At 46.5% G+C, this 21008-nt stretch overlaps 1 pseudogene; it reads left to right on the top strand.

The window, feature by feature from the left end:
• The first annotated feature begins 17301 nt into the window (after positions 1-17301).
• Positions 17302-19522, top strand: LOC125522749 (annotated as a pseudogene).
• The last annotated feature ends 1486 nt before the right edge of the window (positions 19523-21008 follow it).

Below are 21008 nucleotides of genomic sequence, written 5' to 3'. Positions count from 1 at the left end.
AAAGCAATCAATGATGATCTTCGCAAGAAAAGTTCTTCTTACATTGCCAAGCGTTTACTCTTATCCACTTACATGCCTCAAGTCAAGTCTAGTAACAAGAACAAGAAAGATTCTTCCTATAGTAGTAACAATAATCATGCTAAATCCAATATTGTTGCTTCTAGTAGTTCTCTTGATTCCACTAATGATTCTCTTAGCCAAGTTACACTTGAGCAAGAAAATAGCTTGTTGAAGGGAATTATAGAGAAAGGTGTTTACAAGAGCCTTGCCGGAAGTAAGCAATTCGAGGAAATTGTACGCAAGCAAGGAAGGCACCGGAAGAATCAAGGTGTTGGTTTTGAACGAAAGTTTAATGCCAATGGAGTTGAGTGGGAAGAAGATCAATACCCCAAGACGAAGTTTGTTCCTCAACAAGAGAAGTATGATCCTACTTCTCTCAAAGGGACACAAGCTCAAGATGTTCTTCCACCACAAGACCACAAGCAAAAAGGCAAGGACAAGCTTCAAGAGGAAATTGATGCATTTAAAGAAGATCCTAAGGCCTTGGTCAAGTGGGTTACCAAGACTACTTCAAGTTCCACTTCATCAAGTACAACTACAACACCGAGGATTCCCATCAAGATGGTGTGGATCCCGAAGAAGAAGAACTAGAGAGTTCTTGAGGGTGACTCCGCCAACATACTTCACTCTTATCATCTTGGCAAGAACAAGTGCAATCAACTTCCACATCTTGCACTAGTTCTAGGAGTCACAAACCCTCTTGTTGGTAAGACAAGGGACAAGGTAACCTAAAAGCTTTCATAGACATCATCTTGTGTGTGCATCACTATATGTTTATGGATATCCTTGTTTGTTCCTTGTGGGACTAACCCGTGTAGGTATTGAAAGTGCAACTCACTCCAATGGAGAGCTCCAAATGATGTACATCAACATTGAGCATCCACATCTTCAACATCTACATGAAGTCATCATCGACAAAACCCAAGGTTAGTTCATCCCTTTTAGGGGGGATCTCACATCTAGGGGGAGCTTTACTCTAAGAATTGAGCTAAAGCAACTCTAATGGTGTGAACACAACAATGCTTTATGTAAAAGTGGTAACCCCACTTGTGCTTAAACGATGAGTATGACTTATGATCAAATGTTCTCATTTGACTCCTAAGTCAATATACTCATATATAGATGACCTAGTCATCGCAAATTGTTTGATAGATGCTAGAATTGGTTGTGCATGCTTTGCCACATATTTCAATTGCCATTTTATTGTGTTAGCATGTTGATTGCATATTTTACTCATTCGAGGACATCCACTTGTTGTTTTGATTGATTGCTTTTCTTTTCTTTTGCCAAGTGGATGGACAAGAATGCCTAAGAACCCTCTCTAGCTATCTATGCTTTTCTCGTCTCAAACTCTATTCATGCTACATCACAAAATTTGATCAAGTCAGATTCGAACCACTTTGTGTGAGGAGCACTCGGAGTCCCCGATTCGTTATAGACTTAAACTTCCAAAACTTCTTTGTGTGTTTCGGTCTGACCGATTCCTCCATTTCGGTCATACCGAGATCACTAAGTTGATCTAGGTTTTCAATCTCGGTGCAACCGATTTGAACCTTTCGGTCACATCGAGTTTCAGTATCTGCTTGCAGTTATGAATCTCGGTGCCACCGAGTTGTTCCACTCGGTCACACCGACAGGGTCGGGCTATATATACTCACGGGCAAAATTTTGGAAATTTCTCCGAAACCCCTTCGCCCGCGCATAGCTCGCTCTGCCTCCTGGGTCTCCGGATCGTCTTCCTCGTCGCCAGCCGCCTCCTGTCGCTGGTGTCCGCCGCCGTCAACGGAATTCTTCCTCGCCGTTGCCGCCGTAGAGAGTTCATCGCCGAACTAGGGTATGGACTCGATCATAGTGCTATCCCCGTCCGATTCCTAGCACATTGTGTTCATTATGATTCTTACCACGATTGAAACACTTCTATCCAGTCAAAACACTCAGTAGGTTAGAGTTGAATCGAAAATTTAGGGTTAGGTTTCCGCCAAAACCATCTCGGACCCACCGGGTTGCAGAACTCGGTTCCACCGATTCAGCCAAGGCCATTGCACATGTGGTTCTCGGTCTGACCGAGAATTGCAAATTGGTGTGACCGAGTTCAGGACTTTGTGAAACCCTAGCAGTCTCGGTGCCACCGAACTGTGACTCGGTCTGACCGAGTTCACTAGTTTAGGTTCCAACAGCTGCTTCGGTATCACCGAGTTTGCAAATCGGTTGATCCGAAATGCTTTCTGTGGAAAACTAAAACTAAGTTTTTGACTCATTCTTTTGCAAAAACCTCTGCATTTTGTGATGCTCATCCACTCTATCTCATCTATATCTATTCACAGGGTCTGCTGTCAGTGTTTGCAACATGTCTGACCAGAGTGACAGCCAGAACAGGTCAGAGGAGCAGGTTCACCTGAGTGAGGGCACTAGTCCCTCTAGCAGTTCAGATGATGGTAGCAGGAGCACCCCAAGCAATTTGCCAAAGGCTGCCACTAGAGCAAGCAAGAAGAAAACTTCAGAGTCTAAGGATGAAGACTATGTGGCCACTGAGGATGAGGCCACATCAAAGAAGAAAGTGTAGGGGAATGTAGCAGAAATTCAAAATTTTCGTACGTGTCACCAAGATCTATCTATGGAGAAACTAGCAACGAGGGGAAGGAGAGTGCATCTACATACCCTTGTAGATCGCTAAGGGGAAGCGTTCAAGTCAACGGGGTTGATGAAGTCGTACTTGTCGTGATCCAAATCACCGATGATCCTAGTGCCGAACGGACGGCACCTCCGCGTTCAACACACGTACAGCCCGGTGACGTCTCCCATGCCTTGATCCAGTAAGGAGAGAGGGAGAGGTTGAGGAAGACTCCATCCAGCAGCAGCACAACGGCGTGGTGGTGGAGGAGCGTGGTGATCCAGCAGGGCTTTGCCAAGCACCGCGAGATATGAGGAGAAAGAGAGGTAGGGCTGCGCCAGGGAGAGGTCAGAAACTCATGTGTTGGCAGCCCCAAAGACCTCAACTATATATAGGGGAGAGGGAGGGGGCTGCTCCCCCTCTAGGGTTCCCACCCCAAGGGGTGCGGCAGCCCCAAAGCCCATCTGGGCGGCGGCCAAGGGGGGGAGAGGGGGAGACTTGCCCCCCAAGTAAGGTGGAGGCGCCCCCTCCCTAAACCCTAGGCGCCTTGGGCCCTTGTGGGGGGGGGGCGCACCAGACCACCTGGGGCTGGTCCCCTCCCACACTTGGCCCATGAAGCCCTCCGGGGCTTGTGGCCTCACTTGGTGGACCCCCGGGACCCTCCCGGTGGTCCCGGTATGTTACCGATAAAACCCGAAACTTTTCCGGTGACCAAAATAGGACTTCCCATATATAAATATTTACCTCCGGACCATTCCGGAACTCCTTGTGACGTCCGGGATCTCATCCGGGACTCCGAACAACATTCGGTAACCACGTATATCTATTCCTTATAACCCTAGCGTCATCGAACCTTAAGTGTGTAGACCCTACGGGTTCGGGAACCATGCAGACATGACCGAGACGTTCTCCGGTCAATAACCAACAGCGGGATCTGGATACCCATGTTGGTTCCCACATGTTCCATGATGATCTCATTGGATGAACCACGATGTCAAGGACTTAATCAATCCCGTATACAATTCCCTTTGTCTAGCGGTACGATATTTGCCCGAGATTCGATCGTCGGTATCCCGATACCTTGTTCAATCTCGTTACCGGCAAGTCTCTTTAATCATTCTGTAACACATCATCCCGTGATCAACTCCTTGATCATATTGTGCACATTATGATGATGTCCTACCGAGTGGGCCCAGAGATACCTCTCCGTTTACACGGAGTGACAAATCCCAGTCTCGATTCGTGCCAACCCAACAGACACTTTCGGAGATACCTGTAGTGTACCTTTATAGCCACCCAGTTACGTTGTGACGTTTGGCACACCCAAAGCACTCCTACGGTATCCGGGAGTTGCACAATCTCATGGTCTAAGGAAATGATACTTGACATTAGCAAAGCTTTAGCATACGAACTACATGATCTTGTGCTAGGCTTAGGATTGGGTCTTGTCCATCACATCATTCTCCTAATGATGTGATCCCGTCATCAACGACATCCAATGTCCATGGTCAGGAAACCGTAACCATCTATTGATCAATGAGCTAGTCAACTAGAGGTGTTGTCTATGTATCCACACATGTATCTGAGTTTCCTATCAATACAATTCTAGCATGGATAATAAACGATTATCATGAACAAGGAAATATAATAATAACCAATTTATTATTGCCTCTAGGGCATATTTCCAACAGTCTCCCACTTGCACTAGAGTCAATAATCCAGTTCACATCGATATGTGATTAACACTCAAGGTCACATCCCCATGTGACTAACACCCAAAGTTCTGGGTTTGATCATGTTATGCTTGTGAGAGAGGTTTAGTCAACGGGTCTGCAACATTCAGATCCGTATGTACTTCGCAAATTCTATGTCATCTTGTAGATGCAACTACTATGCTACATTTGGAGCCATTTCAAATAACTGTTCTACTTGGAGCTATTCTAAATTGTTGCTCCATTATACGTATCCGGTATCTCTACTCAGAGTTATCCGGATAGGTGTTAAGCTTGCATCGACGTAACTCTTTACGTCGAACTCTTTATCACCTCCATAACCGAGAAACATATCCTTATTCTCTAAGGATAATTAGACCGCTATCTGGTGATCTACTCCTAGATCACTTTGTACCCTCTTCCAGATATGTGGCAAGGCACACATCAGGTGCGGTACACAGCATGGCATACCGTATAGAGCCTATGAAGCATAGGGGACGACCTTCGTCCTTCCTCTTTCTTCTGCCGTGGTCGAGCTTTAAGTCTTAACTTCATACCTTACAACTCAGGCAAGAACTCCTTCTTTGACTGATCCATCTTGAACACCTTCAAGATCATGTCAAGGTATGTGCTCATTTGAAAGTACCATTAAGCGTTTTGATCTATCCTTATAGATCTTGATGCTCAATGTTCAAGTAGCTTAATCCAGGCTTTCCATTGAAAAACACTTTCCAAATAACCCTATATGCTTTCCAGAAATTCTACGTCATTTCTGATCAACAATATGTCAACAACATATATTCATCAGAAATTCTATAGTGCTCCCACTCACTTCTTTGGAAATACAAGTTTCTCATAACTTTGTATACACCCAAAATCTTTGATCATCTCATCAAAGCATACATTCCAACTCCGAGATGCTTACTCCAGTCCTTAGAAGGATTGCTGGAGCTTTGCATACTTATTAGCATCTTTCAGGATTGACAAAACCTTCCGGTTGTATCACATACAACCTTTCCTCAAGAAAATCGTCGAGGAAACAATGTTTTGACATCCTATCTGCAAGATTTCATAAATAATGCAGTAATCGCTAATATAATTCCAACAGACTCTTAGCATCGCTACGAGTGAGAAAGTCTCATCTAGTCAACTCCTTGAACTTGTCGGAAAACATCTTAACGACAAGTCGAGCTTTCTTAATGGTGATACTTACCATCATTGTCCGTCTTCCTTTTAAAATCCATATGTACCTAACAGCCTTACGACCATCAAGTAGTTCTTCCAAAGTCTACACTTTGTTTTCATATATGGATCCTCTCTCGGATTATATGGCCTCGAGCCATTTTGGAATCCGGGCCCACCATCGCTTCTCCATGGCTCGTAGGTTCATTGTTGTCTAGCAACATGACTTCCAAGACAGGATTACGTACCACTCTGAAGTAGTACGCATCCTTGTCATCCCACGAGGTTTGGTAGTGACTTGATCTGAAGTTTCATGATCACTATCATAAGCTTCCACTTCAATTGGTGTAGGTGCCACAGGAACAACTTCCTGTGCCCTGCCACACACTAGTTGAAGAGACGGTTCAATAACCTCATCAAGTCTCCACCATCCTCCCATTCAATTCTTTCGAGAGAAACTTTTCCTCGAGAAAGGACCCGATTCTAGAAACAATCCCTTATTGCTTTCCGGATCTGAGACAGGAGGTATACCCAACTGTTTTGGGTGTCCTATGAAGATGCATTTATCCGCTTTGGGTTCGAGCTTATCAGCCTGAAACTTTTTCACATAAGCGTCGCAGCCCCAAACTTTTAAGAAATGACAGCTTAGGTTTCTCTAAACCATAGTTCATACGGTGTCATCTCATCGGAATTACGTGGTGCCCTATTTAAAGTGAATGTGGTTGTCTCTAATGCCTAACCCATAAACTATCGTGGTAATTCGATAAGAGACATCATGGTATGCATCATATCCAATAGGGTGCAGTTATGATGTTCGGACACACCATCACACTATGGTGTTCCAGTGGCTGTATCAGTTGTGAAACAATTTCCACAATGTCTTAATTCTGTGCCAAACTCGTAATTCAGATATTCATCTCTATGATCATATCATAGATATTTTATCCTCTTGTCACGACGATCTTTCAACTTCACCCTGAAATTACTTGAACCTTTCAATAATTCAGACTCGTGATTCATCAAGTAAATATACTCAACATCTACTCAAATCATCTGTGAAGTAAGAACATAACGATATCCACTACACCTCAGCACTCATTGGACTGCACACATCAAAATGTATTACTTCCAACAAGTTGCTTTCTAGTTCCATTTTACTGAAAACGAGGCTTTCAGTCATCTTGCCCATGTGGTATGATTTGCATGTCTCAAGTGATTCAAAATCAAGTGAGTCCAAAACGGTCCATTTGCATGGAGTTTCTTCATGCATATACACCAATAGACATGGTTCGCATGTCTCAAACTTTTCAAAAACGAGTGAGCCCAAAGATCCATCAACATGGAGCTTCTTCATGCGTTTTATACCGATATGACTTATGTGGCAGTGCCACAAGTAGGTGGTACTATCATTACTATCTTATATCTTTTGGCATGAACATGTGTATCACTACGATCGAGATTCAATAAACCATTCATTTTAGGTGCAAGACCATTGAAGGTATTATTCAAATAAACAGAGTAACCATTATTCTCCTTAAATGAATAACCGTATTGCGATAGACATAATCCAATCATGTCTATGCTCAACGCAAACACCAATCTCGATGGTAGAGGGAGCGTGCGATGCTTGATCACATCAAGCTTGGGAAAAACTTCCAACACATATCGCCAGCTCACCTTTAGCTAGTCTCCGTTTACTCCGCAGCCTTTTATTTCGAGTTTACTAACACTTAGCAACCGAACCGGTATCTAATACCATGGTGCTACTAGGAGTACTAGTAAAGTACACATTAACACAATGTATATCCAATATACTTCTATCGACCTTGCCAGCCTTCTCATCTACCAAGTATCTAGGGTAATTCTGCTCCAGTGGCTGTTCCCCTTATTACAGAAGCACTTAGTCTCGGGTTTGGGTTCAACCTTGGGTTTCTTCACTAGAGCAGCAGCTGAATTGCCGTTTCATGAAGTATCCCTTCTTGCCCTTGCCCTTCTTGAAACTAGTGGTTTCACCAACCATCAACAATTGATGCTCCTTCTTGATTTCTACTTTTGTGGTGTCAAACATCGCGAATATCTCAAGGATCATCATATATGTCCCTGATATATTATAGTTCATCACGAAGCTCTAGCAGCTTGGTGGTAATGACTTCGGAGAAACATCACTATCTCATCTGGAAGATCAACTCCCACTCGATTCAAATGATTGTTGTACTCAGACAATCTGAGCACAAGCTCAACAATTGAGCTTTTCTCCCTTAGTTTGCAGGCTAAGAAAATCGTCGGAGGTCTTATACCTCTTGACGTGGGCACGAGCCTGAAATCCCAATTTCACCCTCAAAACATCTTCATATGTTTCGCGACGTTTCAAAAACGTCTTTGGTGCCTCAACTCTAAACCGTTTAACTGAACTATCACGTAGTTATCAAAATGTGTATGTCAGATGTTCGCAACATCCACAGACGTTCGCGAGTTCAGCATACTGAGCGGTGCACAAGACCCAATCCTAAGCCTAGCACAAGATAATGTAGTTCGTATGCTAAAGCTTTTTCTAATGTCAAGTATCATTTCCTTAGACCATGAGATTGTGCAACTCCCGGATACCGTATGAGTGCTTTGTGTTGGGGATACATAGCAGAAATTCAAAATTTTCCTACGTGTCACCAAGATCGATCTATGGAGAAACTAGCAACAAGGGGAAGGAGAGTGGATCTACATACCCTTGTAGATCGCTATGCGGAAGCGTTCAAGAGAACGGGGTTGAAGGAGTCGTACTCGTCGTGATCCAAATCACCGGAGATCCTAGTGCCGAACGGACGGCACCTCCGCGTTCAACACACGTACAGCCCGGTGACGTCTCCCATGCCTTGATCCAGCAAGGAGGAGGGAGAGGTTGAGGAAGACTCCATCCAGCAGCAGCACAACGGCGTGGTGGTGGTGGAGGAGCGTGGTACTCCTAGCAGGGCTTCGCCAAGCGAGAACAGAGGAGGGCGCAGAAGAGAGAGATAGAGAGCGGTAGGGCTGGCACCAACAGGGAGAGATCAAATCGTGTGTTGGGCAGCCCCTAGGCCTCAAGTATATATAGGGGAAGGGGAGGGGGCTGCGCCCCCTCTAGGGTTCCCACCCCAAGGGGTGCGGCAGCCCCAGATCCCATCTGAGGGAGGCGGCCAAGGGGGGAGGAGAGGGAGGCGCACCAGGGACATGGGCCTAAGGCCCATCTGCCCTTAGGGTTTGCCCCCTTCCCCTCTTCCCTGCATGCGCCTTGGGCCTTGTGGGGGGCGCACCAGCCCACCTGGGGCTGGTCCCCTCCCACACTTGGCCCATGCAGCCCTCCGGGGCTGTGGCCCCACTTGGTGGACCCCCGGGACCCTCCCGGTGGTCCCGGTACGTTACCGATAAAACCCCGAAACTTTTCCGGTGACCAAAACAGGACTTCCCATATATAAATCTTTACCTCCGGACCATTCCGGAACTCCTCGTGACGTCCGGGATCTCATCCGGGACTCCGAACAACATTCTCACATCCTTTGGCCATATCACATCACATAGCATACCCTGCAAAAACAAGTTAGACGTCCTCTAATTGTTGTTTGCATGTTTTACGTGGCTGCTATGGGTTTCTAGCAAGAACGCATCTTACCTACGCAAAAGCCACAATGTGATATGCCAATTGCTATTTACCCTTCATAAGGACCCTGTTCATCGAATCCGATCCGACTAAAGTGGGAGAGACAGACACCCGCCAGCCACCTTATGCAACTAGTGCATGTATGTCGGTGGAACCGGTCTCACGTAAGAGTACGTGTAAGGTTGGTCCGGGCCGCTTCATCCCACGATGCCGCCGAATCAAGATAAGACTAGTAACGGCAAGCATATTGAACAAAATCAACGCCCACAACTACTTTGTGTTCTACTCGTGCATAGAAACTATGCAATAGACCTAGCTCATGATGCCACTGTTGGGGAACGTAGCAATAATTCAAAATTTTCCTACGTGTCACCAAGATCTATCTATGGAGAGACCAGCAACGAGGGGAAGGAGAGTGCATCTACATACCCTTGTAGATCGCTAAGCGGAAGCGTTCAAGTGAACGGGGTTGATGGAGTCGTACTCGTCGTGATTCAAATCACCGATAACCAAGTGCCGAACGCACGACACCTCCGCGTTCAACACACGTACAGCCCGGTGACGTTTCCAACGCCTTGATCCAGCAAGGAGAGAGGGAGAGGTTGAGGAAGACTCCATCCAGCAGCAGCACAACGGCGTGGTGGTGATGGAGGAGCGTGGCAATCCTGCAGGGCTTCGCCAAGCACCACAGAAGAGGAGGGAGAGAGAGATGCAGGGCTACACCAACGAGAGATCGAATCGCGTGTCTTATGGGCAGCCCTAGGCCTCATATATATAGGGAAGGGGAGGGGCTGCGCCCCCTCTAGGGTTCCCACCCCTAGGGGGGGCGGCAACCCTAGATGGGGATCAAGGGTGGCGGCCAAGAGGGGGAGAGGAGAGGGAGGCGCACCAATATGGGCCCTAAGGCCCATATCCCCTAGGGTTTGCCCCCTTTCCACCTCTTAGGCGCATGGGCCTTAGTGGGGCTGGTGCCCCTCCCACACTTGGCCCATGCAGCCCTCCGGGGCTGGTGGCCCCACTTGGTGGACCACCGGGACCCTCCCGGTGGTCCCGGTACATTACCGATAAAACCCGAAACTTTTCCGGTGACCAAAACAGGACTTCCCATATATAAATCTTTACCTTCGACCATTCGGAACTCCTCGTGACGTCCGGATCTCATCCGGGACTCCGAACAACATTCGGTAACCACGTACATACTTTCTCTATAACCCTAGCGTCATCGAACCTTAAGTGTGTAGACCCTATGGGTTCGGGAACATGCAGACATGGACCGAGAAACTCTCGGTCAATAACCAACAGCGGGATCTGGATACCCATGTGGCTCCCACATGCTCCACGAAGATCTCATCAGATGAACCACGATGTCAAGGACTTAATCAATCCCGTATACAATTCCCTTTGTCTATCGGTACGATACTTGCCCGAGATTCGATCGTCGGTATCCCGATACCTTGTTCAATCTCGTTACTGGCAAGTCTCTTTACTCATTCCGTAACACATCATCCCGTGATCAACTCCTTGGTCACATTGTGCACATTATGATGATGTCCTACCGAGTGGGCCCAGAGATACCTCTCCGTTTACACGGAGTGACAAATCCCAGTCTCGGTTCGTGCCAACCCAACAGACACTTCCGGAGATACCTGTAGTGTACCTTTATAGCCACCCAGTTACGTTGTGATGTTTGGCACACCCAAAGCACTCCTACGGTATCCGGGAGTTGCACAATCTCATGGTCTAAGGAAATGATACTTGACATTAGAAAAGCTTTAGCATACGAACTACATGATCTTGTGCTAGGCTTAGGATTGGGTCTTGTCCATCACATCATTCTTCTAATGATGTGATCCCGTTATCAATGACATCCAATGTCCATGGTCAGGAAACCGTAACCATCTATTGATCAACGAGCTAGTCAACTAGAGGCTTACTAGGGACATGGTGTTGTCTATGTATCCACACATGTACCTGAGTTTCCTATCAATACAATTCCAGCATGGATAATAAACGATTATCATGAACAAGGAAATATAATAATAATAATCAATTTATTATTGGCTCTAGGGCATATTTCCAACATACAGCTCAGCTGCAGTTAAGACAGGGATGAAGATCAAAAGGCCAGCAGGAAGACAACCAATGTCTAAGGCCAGAGCATCCTCTCAAGCATCTTTGGAATCTCAACCCAAAGAGCCTGCTGCAGAAGGAAAGAAAAGGAAGGAAAGGGTCAAGAAGACCATGGCCAAAGTGATTGGAAAGGCTTCCATGATGGAAGAAGAAGAGGAAGAAGAGGTTGCTGCACAGCACCCAAGGCACAAAGCTTATGGGTGATGCTATCAGGACAGGGGCTGCATCATCAAAGCCCAAAGAAGCACCCAAAGCTGCTCCAAGCCCAAGACTGCAGCAAAGAGAAATACCAGAAACATACCAGCTGCTGAGAAGAACAAGGCCCCAGTGCCTGAGACTGTTGCTGAAGAAGAAGATGAAGAGCATGTTCTGAGAAAATTGAAGCCAAAAATTCCAGACCACAATGATGCTCATCCTGTGGCTGAGAACATGAAGATCAGGAGAGACTCAGGACTGAGGAAATGGAGAGAGACAGATCCATATGCTACCAGAGAAGGACTGTGTTTATTACAGGTTCCACACAAAGGAACATCAGGATTCTATGAGACAATTTGTTGGACAAGAGCCTATAGTGTGTGATATGAGGTGGGTCGACTGGAACCTACATGAAGGAAAATGAGAACACTATCCTGGTGTGTTTGACAGCTTCGTGCTGTGGAGTTGCAGACTTTGTTGGGCAGAAGCTCACAAAGTGGAATGAGAGCTCATAATGCAATTCTACTCCACAATACACTTCTATCCAGATGGCAGGATAGTATGGATGTCTGAAGGCAAGGATACCAATCAACTATTGAGGAATGGGCCAATCTGATCAATGCCCCAAAGGTAAAGTGAAGATGACTTGGATGTTTATGCCAAGAAAAAGATGGATCACAATTCTATGTCACAGATGTACAAGGAGATTCCTGAAGAGCTCCTTGAGACTTTCAAGTTTGGGTCAGTCCATTTTCTTCTGTCAGGACTGCCAACGATCACTGGATCCTAAGGCACACTCTTTTGCCCAAGTCAGGTGACCACACATGATCAGAGGGCATGCAATTAACTTTGCTACATATATTTGATGTGCCACAGAAGTTCAAGGTCATGAGCCTTATAGTTGAGACTATCAAGAGGACAACAGCTGACCAGAAAAGAAGTTGTGGATATGCCCCACAGATCCAGAGTTGATAAACTCAAAGATGGCACAGGCACATACTCTGTTGGATAAGGAACATTGCCTATCTATCCTGACTTCGAGGGCAACCAAGTTGTGATGAATGAAGATGAACCCTCCTCAGTGCAAGCACAAGCAAAGAGGAGAAGGCAAAGAGAAGGCTGCCAAGATGCCAACTCAAGAAGCATCTTGAGTACTTTTTGAAAGCAAGCAGGACCAGCTTGGTACTGATAGCATCATCTCTGAGGATTGAGAAGGGCTGGCCACCCTACTCAAAACCAGGAGAGCCTGGAAAGAATCGTGGAACAAAAATTCTATGATTTAGATGTCAAAGTAACTGAGATTCAGTCTGTTGTGGAGCAGCTACAGATGACATGCAGGAGAGGAAGGGCAAGACAACCACTGAATGCATTTGCCAGAGTGCCTCGAGCTCAGAGATCTGCTGCAGTGCCTGTACCAGACACTAGAGTCACTTCATCTGCACCAGCTACAGCTCAAGCGCAACCAGCTCCAGCACCTACCCATCATCTCCGTCTACTTCGACTGAAGCCTTCGTCCTTGGAGTTCTCCGGACACCACCACCTGAAGACCAAGCCTGAGAGACGTTCTTAGTGCTATGCATTTTCTATGAACTTTTTGGTAACTTGTTGCCAAAGGGGGAGAAAATGTATAGATCATAGGCTTCGAGAGAGAGCGAGAGAGTTTTTTTATTCTCTCTTGCTTCTTGGTTGAACTTTGTTTGCTTTTGATTGCTTGAGATACTATGCATTATCTGTGAGACATTGATGATCATGTGGTTGATCATAAGCTACACTTATGCTTGTTAGATGATATTATCTTAATTATCCTTATATGATCATTCACTTTGCTTGGTGATGAGTGCATGTATTAATTCTTTATCATTTTGAGCGCTCCACCAAGATGTATGTGACATGGAAGAGTAACCCATGATCCTAACTCATTGTGCATTTGCAGTCCAAAGCAAATCTTAAGATATGCACAAAATTAGGGGGAGCTCTTCTTTTCACATACTTCTCAAAGCGACAATATCTTTCACTCTTATTATCATTTGTCGAAGCTTTGATCTATATGTTGTCATCAATTACGAAAAAGGGGGAGATTGAAAGTTGCAACTATCCCCGGGTGGTTTTGGTAATTCCTAACAACATATAGCTCATTGAGCTACATTATTCCAAGATTAATATTTCAGGAAAAGCTCAATGAATGGCATGGCATGGATGAGGAAAGTGGATCCCTCAAAATTCTAAGGACAAAAAGTTTGGCTCAAGCTTCAAGATCAAGACTCTACATTTTATATTTTAGTGATCCAAGATCACATTGAGTCTATAGGAAAAGCCAATACTATCAAGGAGGGATGAGGTGTTGCTTAATGGCTTGCTTGCTCAAAGTGCTTAGTGATATGCTCCAAAACCCTCAACTTCCTTCCCACATCCACATATGACCTAAACCAAAAGTCAAACTTCGGCCCCACCGATTCTTTCTATCCGGCGCCACCGAGTTTCAAATGTCATAGCCACTGCCACAAACCCTAGCAATTCGGTCTTCACCGATAGGGATCTCGGTCTCACCGAGATGGGATTGTAATCTCTCTGTTTCCCTTCGTAACGTTTCGGTCTTACCGAGATGAGCGATCGGCCCACCGAGATTGCAATGTAAACTCTCTGTTTCCCTTTTGTAACATTTCGGTCTTACCGAGATGAGCGAATCGTCCCACCGAGTTTACCTGACCAACTCTCTGGTTAGCTTATTACCAAAATCGGTCCCACCGAGTTTGTGTAATCGGTCACACCGAGATTACGTTATTCCCTAACCCTAACCATATCGGTCCTACCGAGTTGCATCTCAGTCCCACCGAAAATCCTAACGGTCACTAGGTTTGCTGAATCGGTCCGACCGAGTTTAACATTCGGTCCCACCGAGTTTGGCAAATTGTGTGTAACGGTTAGATTCTGTGTGGAGGCTATATATACCCCTCCACCCACTCTTCATTCATGGAGAGAGCCATCAGAACATACCTACACTTCCAATACACATTTTCTGAAGAGAGAACCACCTACACTTGTGTTGAGGTTAAGATATTCCATTCCACCATATGAATCTTGATCTCTAGCCTTCCCCAAGTTGCTTTACACTCAAATTCTTTCCACCAAATCCAAATCCTGTGAGAGAGAGTTGAGTGTTGGGAGACTATCATTTGAAGCACAAGAGCAAGGAGTTCATCATCAACACACCATTTGTTACTTCTTGGAGAGTGGTGTCTCCTAGATTGGCTAGGTGTCACTTGGGAAGCCTCCGACAAGATTGTGGAGTTGAACCAAGGAGTTTGTAAGGGCAAGGAGATCGCCTACTTCGTGAAGATCTACCGCTAGTGAGGCAAGTCCTTCGTGGGCGATATCCATGATGGAATGGACAAGGTTGCTTCTTCGTGGACCCTTCGTGGGTGGAGCCCTCCATGGACTCGCGCAACCGTTACCCTCCGTGGGTTGAAGTCTCCATCAACGTGGATGTACGATAGCACCACCTATCGGAACCACGGCAAAAACATCTGTGTCTCCAATTGCGTTTGAATCCTCCAAACCCTTCCCTTTACATTCTTGCAAGTTGTATGCTTTACTTTCCGCTGCTCATATACTCTTTTGCATGCTTGCTTGAATTGTGTGGAGATTGCTTGACTTGTGCTAAGATAGCTAAAATCTGCCAAAAACTAAAATTGGGAAAAGGCTAGATTTTTATTTGGTCAAGTAGTCTAATCAGCCCCCCTCTAGACATACTTTTGATCCTACACCGTCGTCATTGGAGGAAGAGGAGATGACGATGTCACCCTTCAAGCGTCGGACGATGCAGTCCTGCTTCCGCTTGAGTTTCGCCACCCTTGTCGCCTCCGCTGCCTCCCGCTCGGACTGCTCAATGCGGAGCCGGAGTGCCTTGGCGTTTATCCTCCAGAGCCGCCTGGCGTTCGTCTCCGCTGTCGTAAGTGACCGACGATACACCCACTGGAGGAGCCGCTCCTTCTTGTCGAGCACCGCCGGCATCCCATGACGGTGGCAGGAGGACTGCGTGTTGGATTTATTGGAACCACAGACCTGATAATTTACATACAAACACCGTGGTAACTTCAACTACGAGGGAAAATTGGTTGAAAACATACCCCTGATAACTTTTTTTTGCGGGTGAATACCCCTGGTAACTTATGTGTGAAGAGCATGGTTATTTATGAATCACACACCTGATAACTTGCGTACAAACACTGTGATAACTATGGCGGGGGTGGGGCCGGGTTGTTGTAATACACCCCTGATTACTTCTGTATAAATAGCATGGCAATTTATGTACCACATATCTGATAACTTGGGTGCAACACGTTGATAACTTTTGACGCAAGAAAATATAGTTGAAGAAACATGTCCTCGGGAACTTTTGTGCAAATTACATGGTAATTTACGCACATTAGATCTGATAACTTACGTACAAATACAGTGATAAGTTTGCCCCGATAACTCATGTGTAAATAACATGGTAATGCACGCACAACTTAGTTGATAACTTACATAGTCCATGTGTGATAACTTTTGACTAGGAAGGCGGGATGGACTTGTCTGGAAAACATCCTTCGGTAACTCATGTGTGAATAGCTTGGTAATATACATACAACAAAACTGGTAAGTTAGTTGGCCCATGTTTGACAAATTTTTGGCTGAAAAAAGTTATCGAAACATAACAACATGAGATCTAGTTTCGAAGGTATAGTCTCTACGGATTTTTTATGTGAAAATGATTTTTGTATCGAAGTGAAGGTTTGAGTTACAAAACATTTCAACTTTTTTGAATTTCGGTGGAATCTTCCCTGACATTAGCATTTTTTGTCCTCTAAGGTATGCGTGAATGTGCATGTGGAGAGAAGGTCAAAGGAACTATTTTCTATGTCTCGATAATTTCTGTGTAAACAACATAATAACTTTCATAGCACATGCATGGTAATTTTTAACTTGAAAAAAAGTCATCGGTACATACCAACATGGGATCTAGTTTCAAAGATCTCGTCTCGACAAATCTTTTATGTGAAAACAGTTTTTTTTATCAGAGCGATGGTTTGAGATGTTGCGTGTTCGCAGCAATCGCTTGCGTACTCCTGTGCTGGATCTCTCTAAGATTGAAGATTGTCATCATGTATGCGCGTATCTATATCGATCAATCATTTTATTATCTAGTGCATGCATGCTTGTACACATGGGAAGAAGGTTGAAAGATCATTTTTCATGCCCGGTAATTTCTGTGAAAACAACTTGGTAACTTATGTGTCGCAGACGTGATAATTTATGTAGTACTATATGACTGGTAATTTTTTATTTGAAAAAAAGTTGTCGAAACATATCAATATGAGATCTAGTTTTGAAGATCTCGTCGTTGTGTGAAGTCAGATTTTCAAATCGGTCGATGATTTGAGCTACAAAACATTTTAAACTTTCAGTTTTAGAAAAGAATCTGCTGACATCATTAATTCTGTCTTTTTCCTGCATGCATTTATAGGAGCTTCTAATTAAGCTAACCTGATGGACGAAGCTAGCATGCATGCACGCATGCGTTCGGATACTATGGTCCAATCGTCCGGATTTTAGCACTGTCCTTTCTAAAAACAATGCTTTTTCATAAGATGCCAATCTCTCAAGCAAGTTGAAGTTTGTCATATCCCCGCAAAAGAAGAACAAAGACGATGACTTGCTCTCCACTTGTCAACTCGTATTTAACAAATCTATATACCAGTACAGCAATATGAGACTTTTTTCTTGCTTGGTGTTGGGTGAAGCGATCCATCGATGGGTCAAGTGCAAGTGTGCAACCTCCAAGGTCTACAAAGAAGTGAAAGTACGTAGCAGTAGCAACTCTGGTGAGGTCGGGCCATCAGCTAGAGCTAGCTAGCCATGCAAGACGTGATCCTCCTCTTGCTTCTCATGGCGCTCCTCGTCGTCGTGGGCAGCCTGCTCCGGCGTGCACCGCCGTTCAAGGAAATGCAAACCCGACTCGCCGCCGCCAAGTGGGCTCTCGTACGGGACTTCTCCGCTGCCTTGCGGCAGGACGTCGTCGTCACAGACCGTGTGACCGCGCACCACCTCCTCGTCCGCCGCGGTGCCGGGGGCGCGTTCTGCAACCGCCCGCCGACGAGCGCGCCAGCTCCGTCCTCTCGCGCCAGCGTCACCACAACATAGGCTCGGCGCCCTACGGCGCGCTGTGGCGCGGCATCCGCCGCAACCTCGTCTCGGAGGTCTTCCACCCGTCGCGCCTCCGCGTCTACGCCCCCGCCCGGCGCCGCGCGCTCTGCGGCCTCGTCGCGGACCTCCGGGAACAGTGCAAGTCGTCTAACGATGGCTTGGTCCTCGCGGCCGAGAGCATGCACGCTGCTCTGTTCGGCCTCAGCGCCGCCATGTGCTTCGGCGGCGACGTCGACTCGCGCCTCGTCCGCGCCATGGCCGATGGCATGGAGGAGCTCATTCGGTCCCTCGTTGGGCTGCGTGTCTTTGCCGCACTCCCGGCGTTGACCGAGCTAATCTACCGGGACCGGTGGAACAAGCTGGTCACACTCAGGCGGCAGCAGGAGGAGATGTACCTCCCGCTCGTCAATGCCCGGCGCGGCCTGCTGCGCCGCCCTTCCGGCGAAGCTCCAACCTATGTGGACACGCTCATCGAGCTCCTCGTCCCAGACGACAGCCACTTCGACTCCGGTGCAAAGGCTAGTAAGCAAAGGCTAACAGACGGCGAGTTGGTGGGGCTCTGCTCGGAGTTTCTTGGCGCCGGCACGGAGCCGGCGACGGCGGCGCTGCAGTGGGTCATGGCCAACTTGGTGAAGCATGTGGACGTGCAGGAGGCCGTCCGGAGCGAGATCGACGCCTTCGTTGGAGCGGACGCCGAGGAGGTCAGTGAGGACGACCTCGGCAAGCTGGAGTACCTCAACGCTGTCCTCATGGAGGCGCTGCGGCTGCACCCCACGGTGCCGTCGGTGGCCAGGCAGGTGAGCAATACAATGGTAGGTGTTTAGGGGGTGCTTAAAGAAATAAATTAGGTTTTTCTTAAGCATCAGTGTCTATTTATACAGAGTAAACACTTAACTAAACGTCTCTCATATAAAAATAAGCATCGGTGTTTAAAAAAATCGGTTTATCTTTCTAAGCACCCTTCTAAACATCTTACCATTGTACAAGGCCTAATTAACTGCTTTCCAATTCTAAATCCAAAACTAGTTAGTCAGTCGAGGTCACACGCACGTAATGTACTTATACCTAATATTCTCTTGCTGATGACGACAAGGTGATGCCCGACGACCACGTCTTTCTCGACGGTCGTCGCGTCGCGGCGGGGACGACGGTGCAGTTCCCCCTGGAGCGTCTGGCGCGGGACGAGACGGCGTGGGCCGAGCCGGACAAGTTTGCACCGGAGAGGTTCCTTGCCGGCGGCGGGGGCGACGGCGTGAGCCTCGTGGCGGCGGCAGGAAGCGCCGGAGAGATCAAGATGATGCCGTTCGGCGCCGGCAGGAGGATGTGCCCCGGCATGGGCGTGGCGATGCTCCACCTTGGCTACTTCGTGGCAAACCTGGTGAGGGAGTTCGAGTGGATGGAGGCAGAAGGCGACCTCGCTGTCGACCTCGAGCCGCAGGTCGGGTTCTTGAACGTCATGGAGCGGCCACTCCGTGCTCTGCTCAAGCTGCGGAATAAAAGGGCCTGAGCTTCTGGAGCGAGCTTCTTCGGACCCATAAACAGCGGTGAAGAGAAGCACTGACAAACCACGGTCTATCTTTCTTTTGCGGCTTCCATTATCTAAGTTTATTTATTGTCTGAATTGTTTGATCAAAAGTCTATAATGCCCGACTGTAACTGTAATTGTGTCCCATCATAAGTCTGCGCGGCAAGGGTCAGCCGTTGCTGAACTGTATTTATACTGAAGTCATTTTATAGGGTTGGACTATATCTCATCTGAATATGAGATAATACCTCACGTCTAAGTATTACCTCAACACTTCTCTTAAAAAATGTATGATATCAACACTGTTTGTCATTGGTTCGAACTTGAGACCGTGTGTGTGAGGGGCTATCTGATTCAGACATTTTTGCAGCGACTTGGTGTATCGCGTTGGAGTTGCCCTAAGAAGCTCCTCCTTCGCCCAATTAGTCAAGTCGAAGAAGCCTACACCACTGATTTGGCATTGAAACGAAATAAAACTTTGAAGGGGTGAAAAAGTAACTTGTTTAAATAGGCTGGTTTGATGGAAATTCTGTTAGATTGGGTGAAATGTGTCACGAGAGGAGGGGGGAAAAGTTGGAATTTACTGTATGCGACACGACTCATAATCTGTGAAAACGACCAATAGTTCGACGCATGGACTATATGTAAGTCGACGTTTTTTTTAGGTGTAAGTCAAACTTGCGAACCGCGAGGCTGGCGTGAGGAGCGCCAGCCACGACGAGACCGAGACGTGGACGAGCGGGCGCTGGCGAGAGCGGGCCTGAATCGTGATGGGGCTGCAAGTCGAGGGGGGTAATGGCCAGCATAGCGGTGGGACGGCCGAGGGGGTGACGGGGCGGTCGCTGATGGTTGTGGCTGGCGGTTAAGGCTGGGCTGGGAGGAGGCGCCGGAGGATGGAGATCCTAGCCCTTGGATGGGGATTCGATGGTAAAAAGAAGAGTCAATTACATCGGTGGTGGTATAACTTGGTGTAAACGGTCATTTTAGTGCTAGAACTTGCGTATACATTAAAGTGGTGCAAGAACTTGGCTTGAACGTGCAAATAAGGTGCAAATCTTATTTGTATACGCCGGTGAAGCTGACGAGGCATGACAGCATGGCGTACGGCCTGCTGTCAGTGACCATATGGTGCAGACTGGGCGTGTGTTCTCTTTTTGCAAAAAAGAACTCAATTTTTTTATTTTTCATTTTTTATATGTGGCATCAGGTGGTCTCACCTGTCAGCCAAACATCACAAATTCTGTTGGTATTAGAAAGAAAAGTAGAAGCCAGGCAAGGATTCGAACCGATGACCTATTGTCAACCGAGAGCGCGCCTAGCAAACACACCAGATAACAACTGATGTTCTATAAGCATAATCAATCTTTATATCTTCGCCAAATAACGTAAAATAAGATTTTTCATTCAAATAAAAAAGATACCGCCGTGAGATTTCGTACCAGCGACCTGACAATTACCATGAGGAGGACCTAGCAAATATACAACAAATGCCATTTTATTCGCAAAAAAACAAAAACAAATGCCATTTCATGCCTTAATATAGGATTGCTAACCTTTATGTCTACAACAGTACCCCCACTCACCCGGAAAAAAAAAGACAGTACGTCCGCTTGGCTAAACAGACTGCAGTTAATTAGTGCGGTTCATTTTGTACATGTTTGTTTTTTTCCTTATTTTTAGCCCGAAAAACTGTAAACTGTAATTGTAAATACGTATTCATTTGAGAACCTGCACTCCGAGGCATACTAGGCTAGTTTTTTGTACCCATATATTTATATT

The sequence above is a fragment of the Triticum urartu genome, chromosome 7 (assembly GCF_003073215.2).
Source record: "Triticum urartu cultivar G1812 chromosome 7, Tu2.1, whole genome shotgun sequence".
NCBI classification, from domain to species: Eukaryota; Viridiplantae; Streptophyta; class Magnoliopsida; order Poales; family Poaceae; genus Triticum; species Triticum urartu.
Note: the sequence above shows the minus strand (reverse complement) of the source record. Positions and strands in the feature narration are given on the sequence as shown.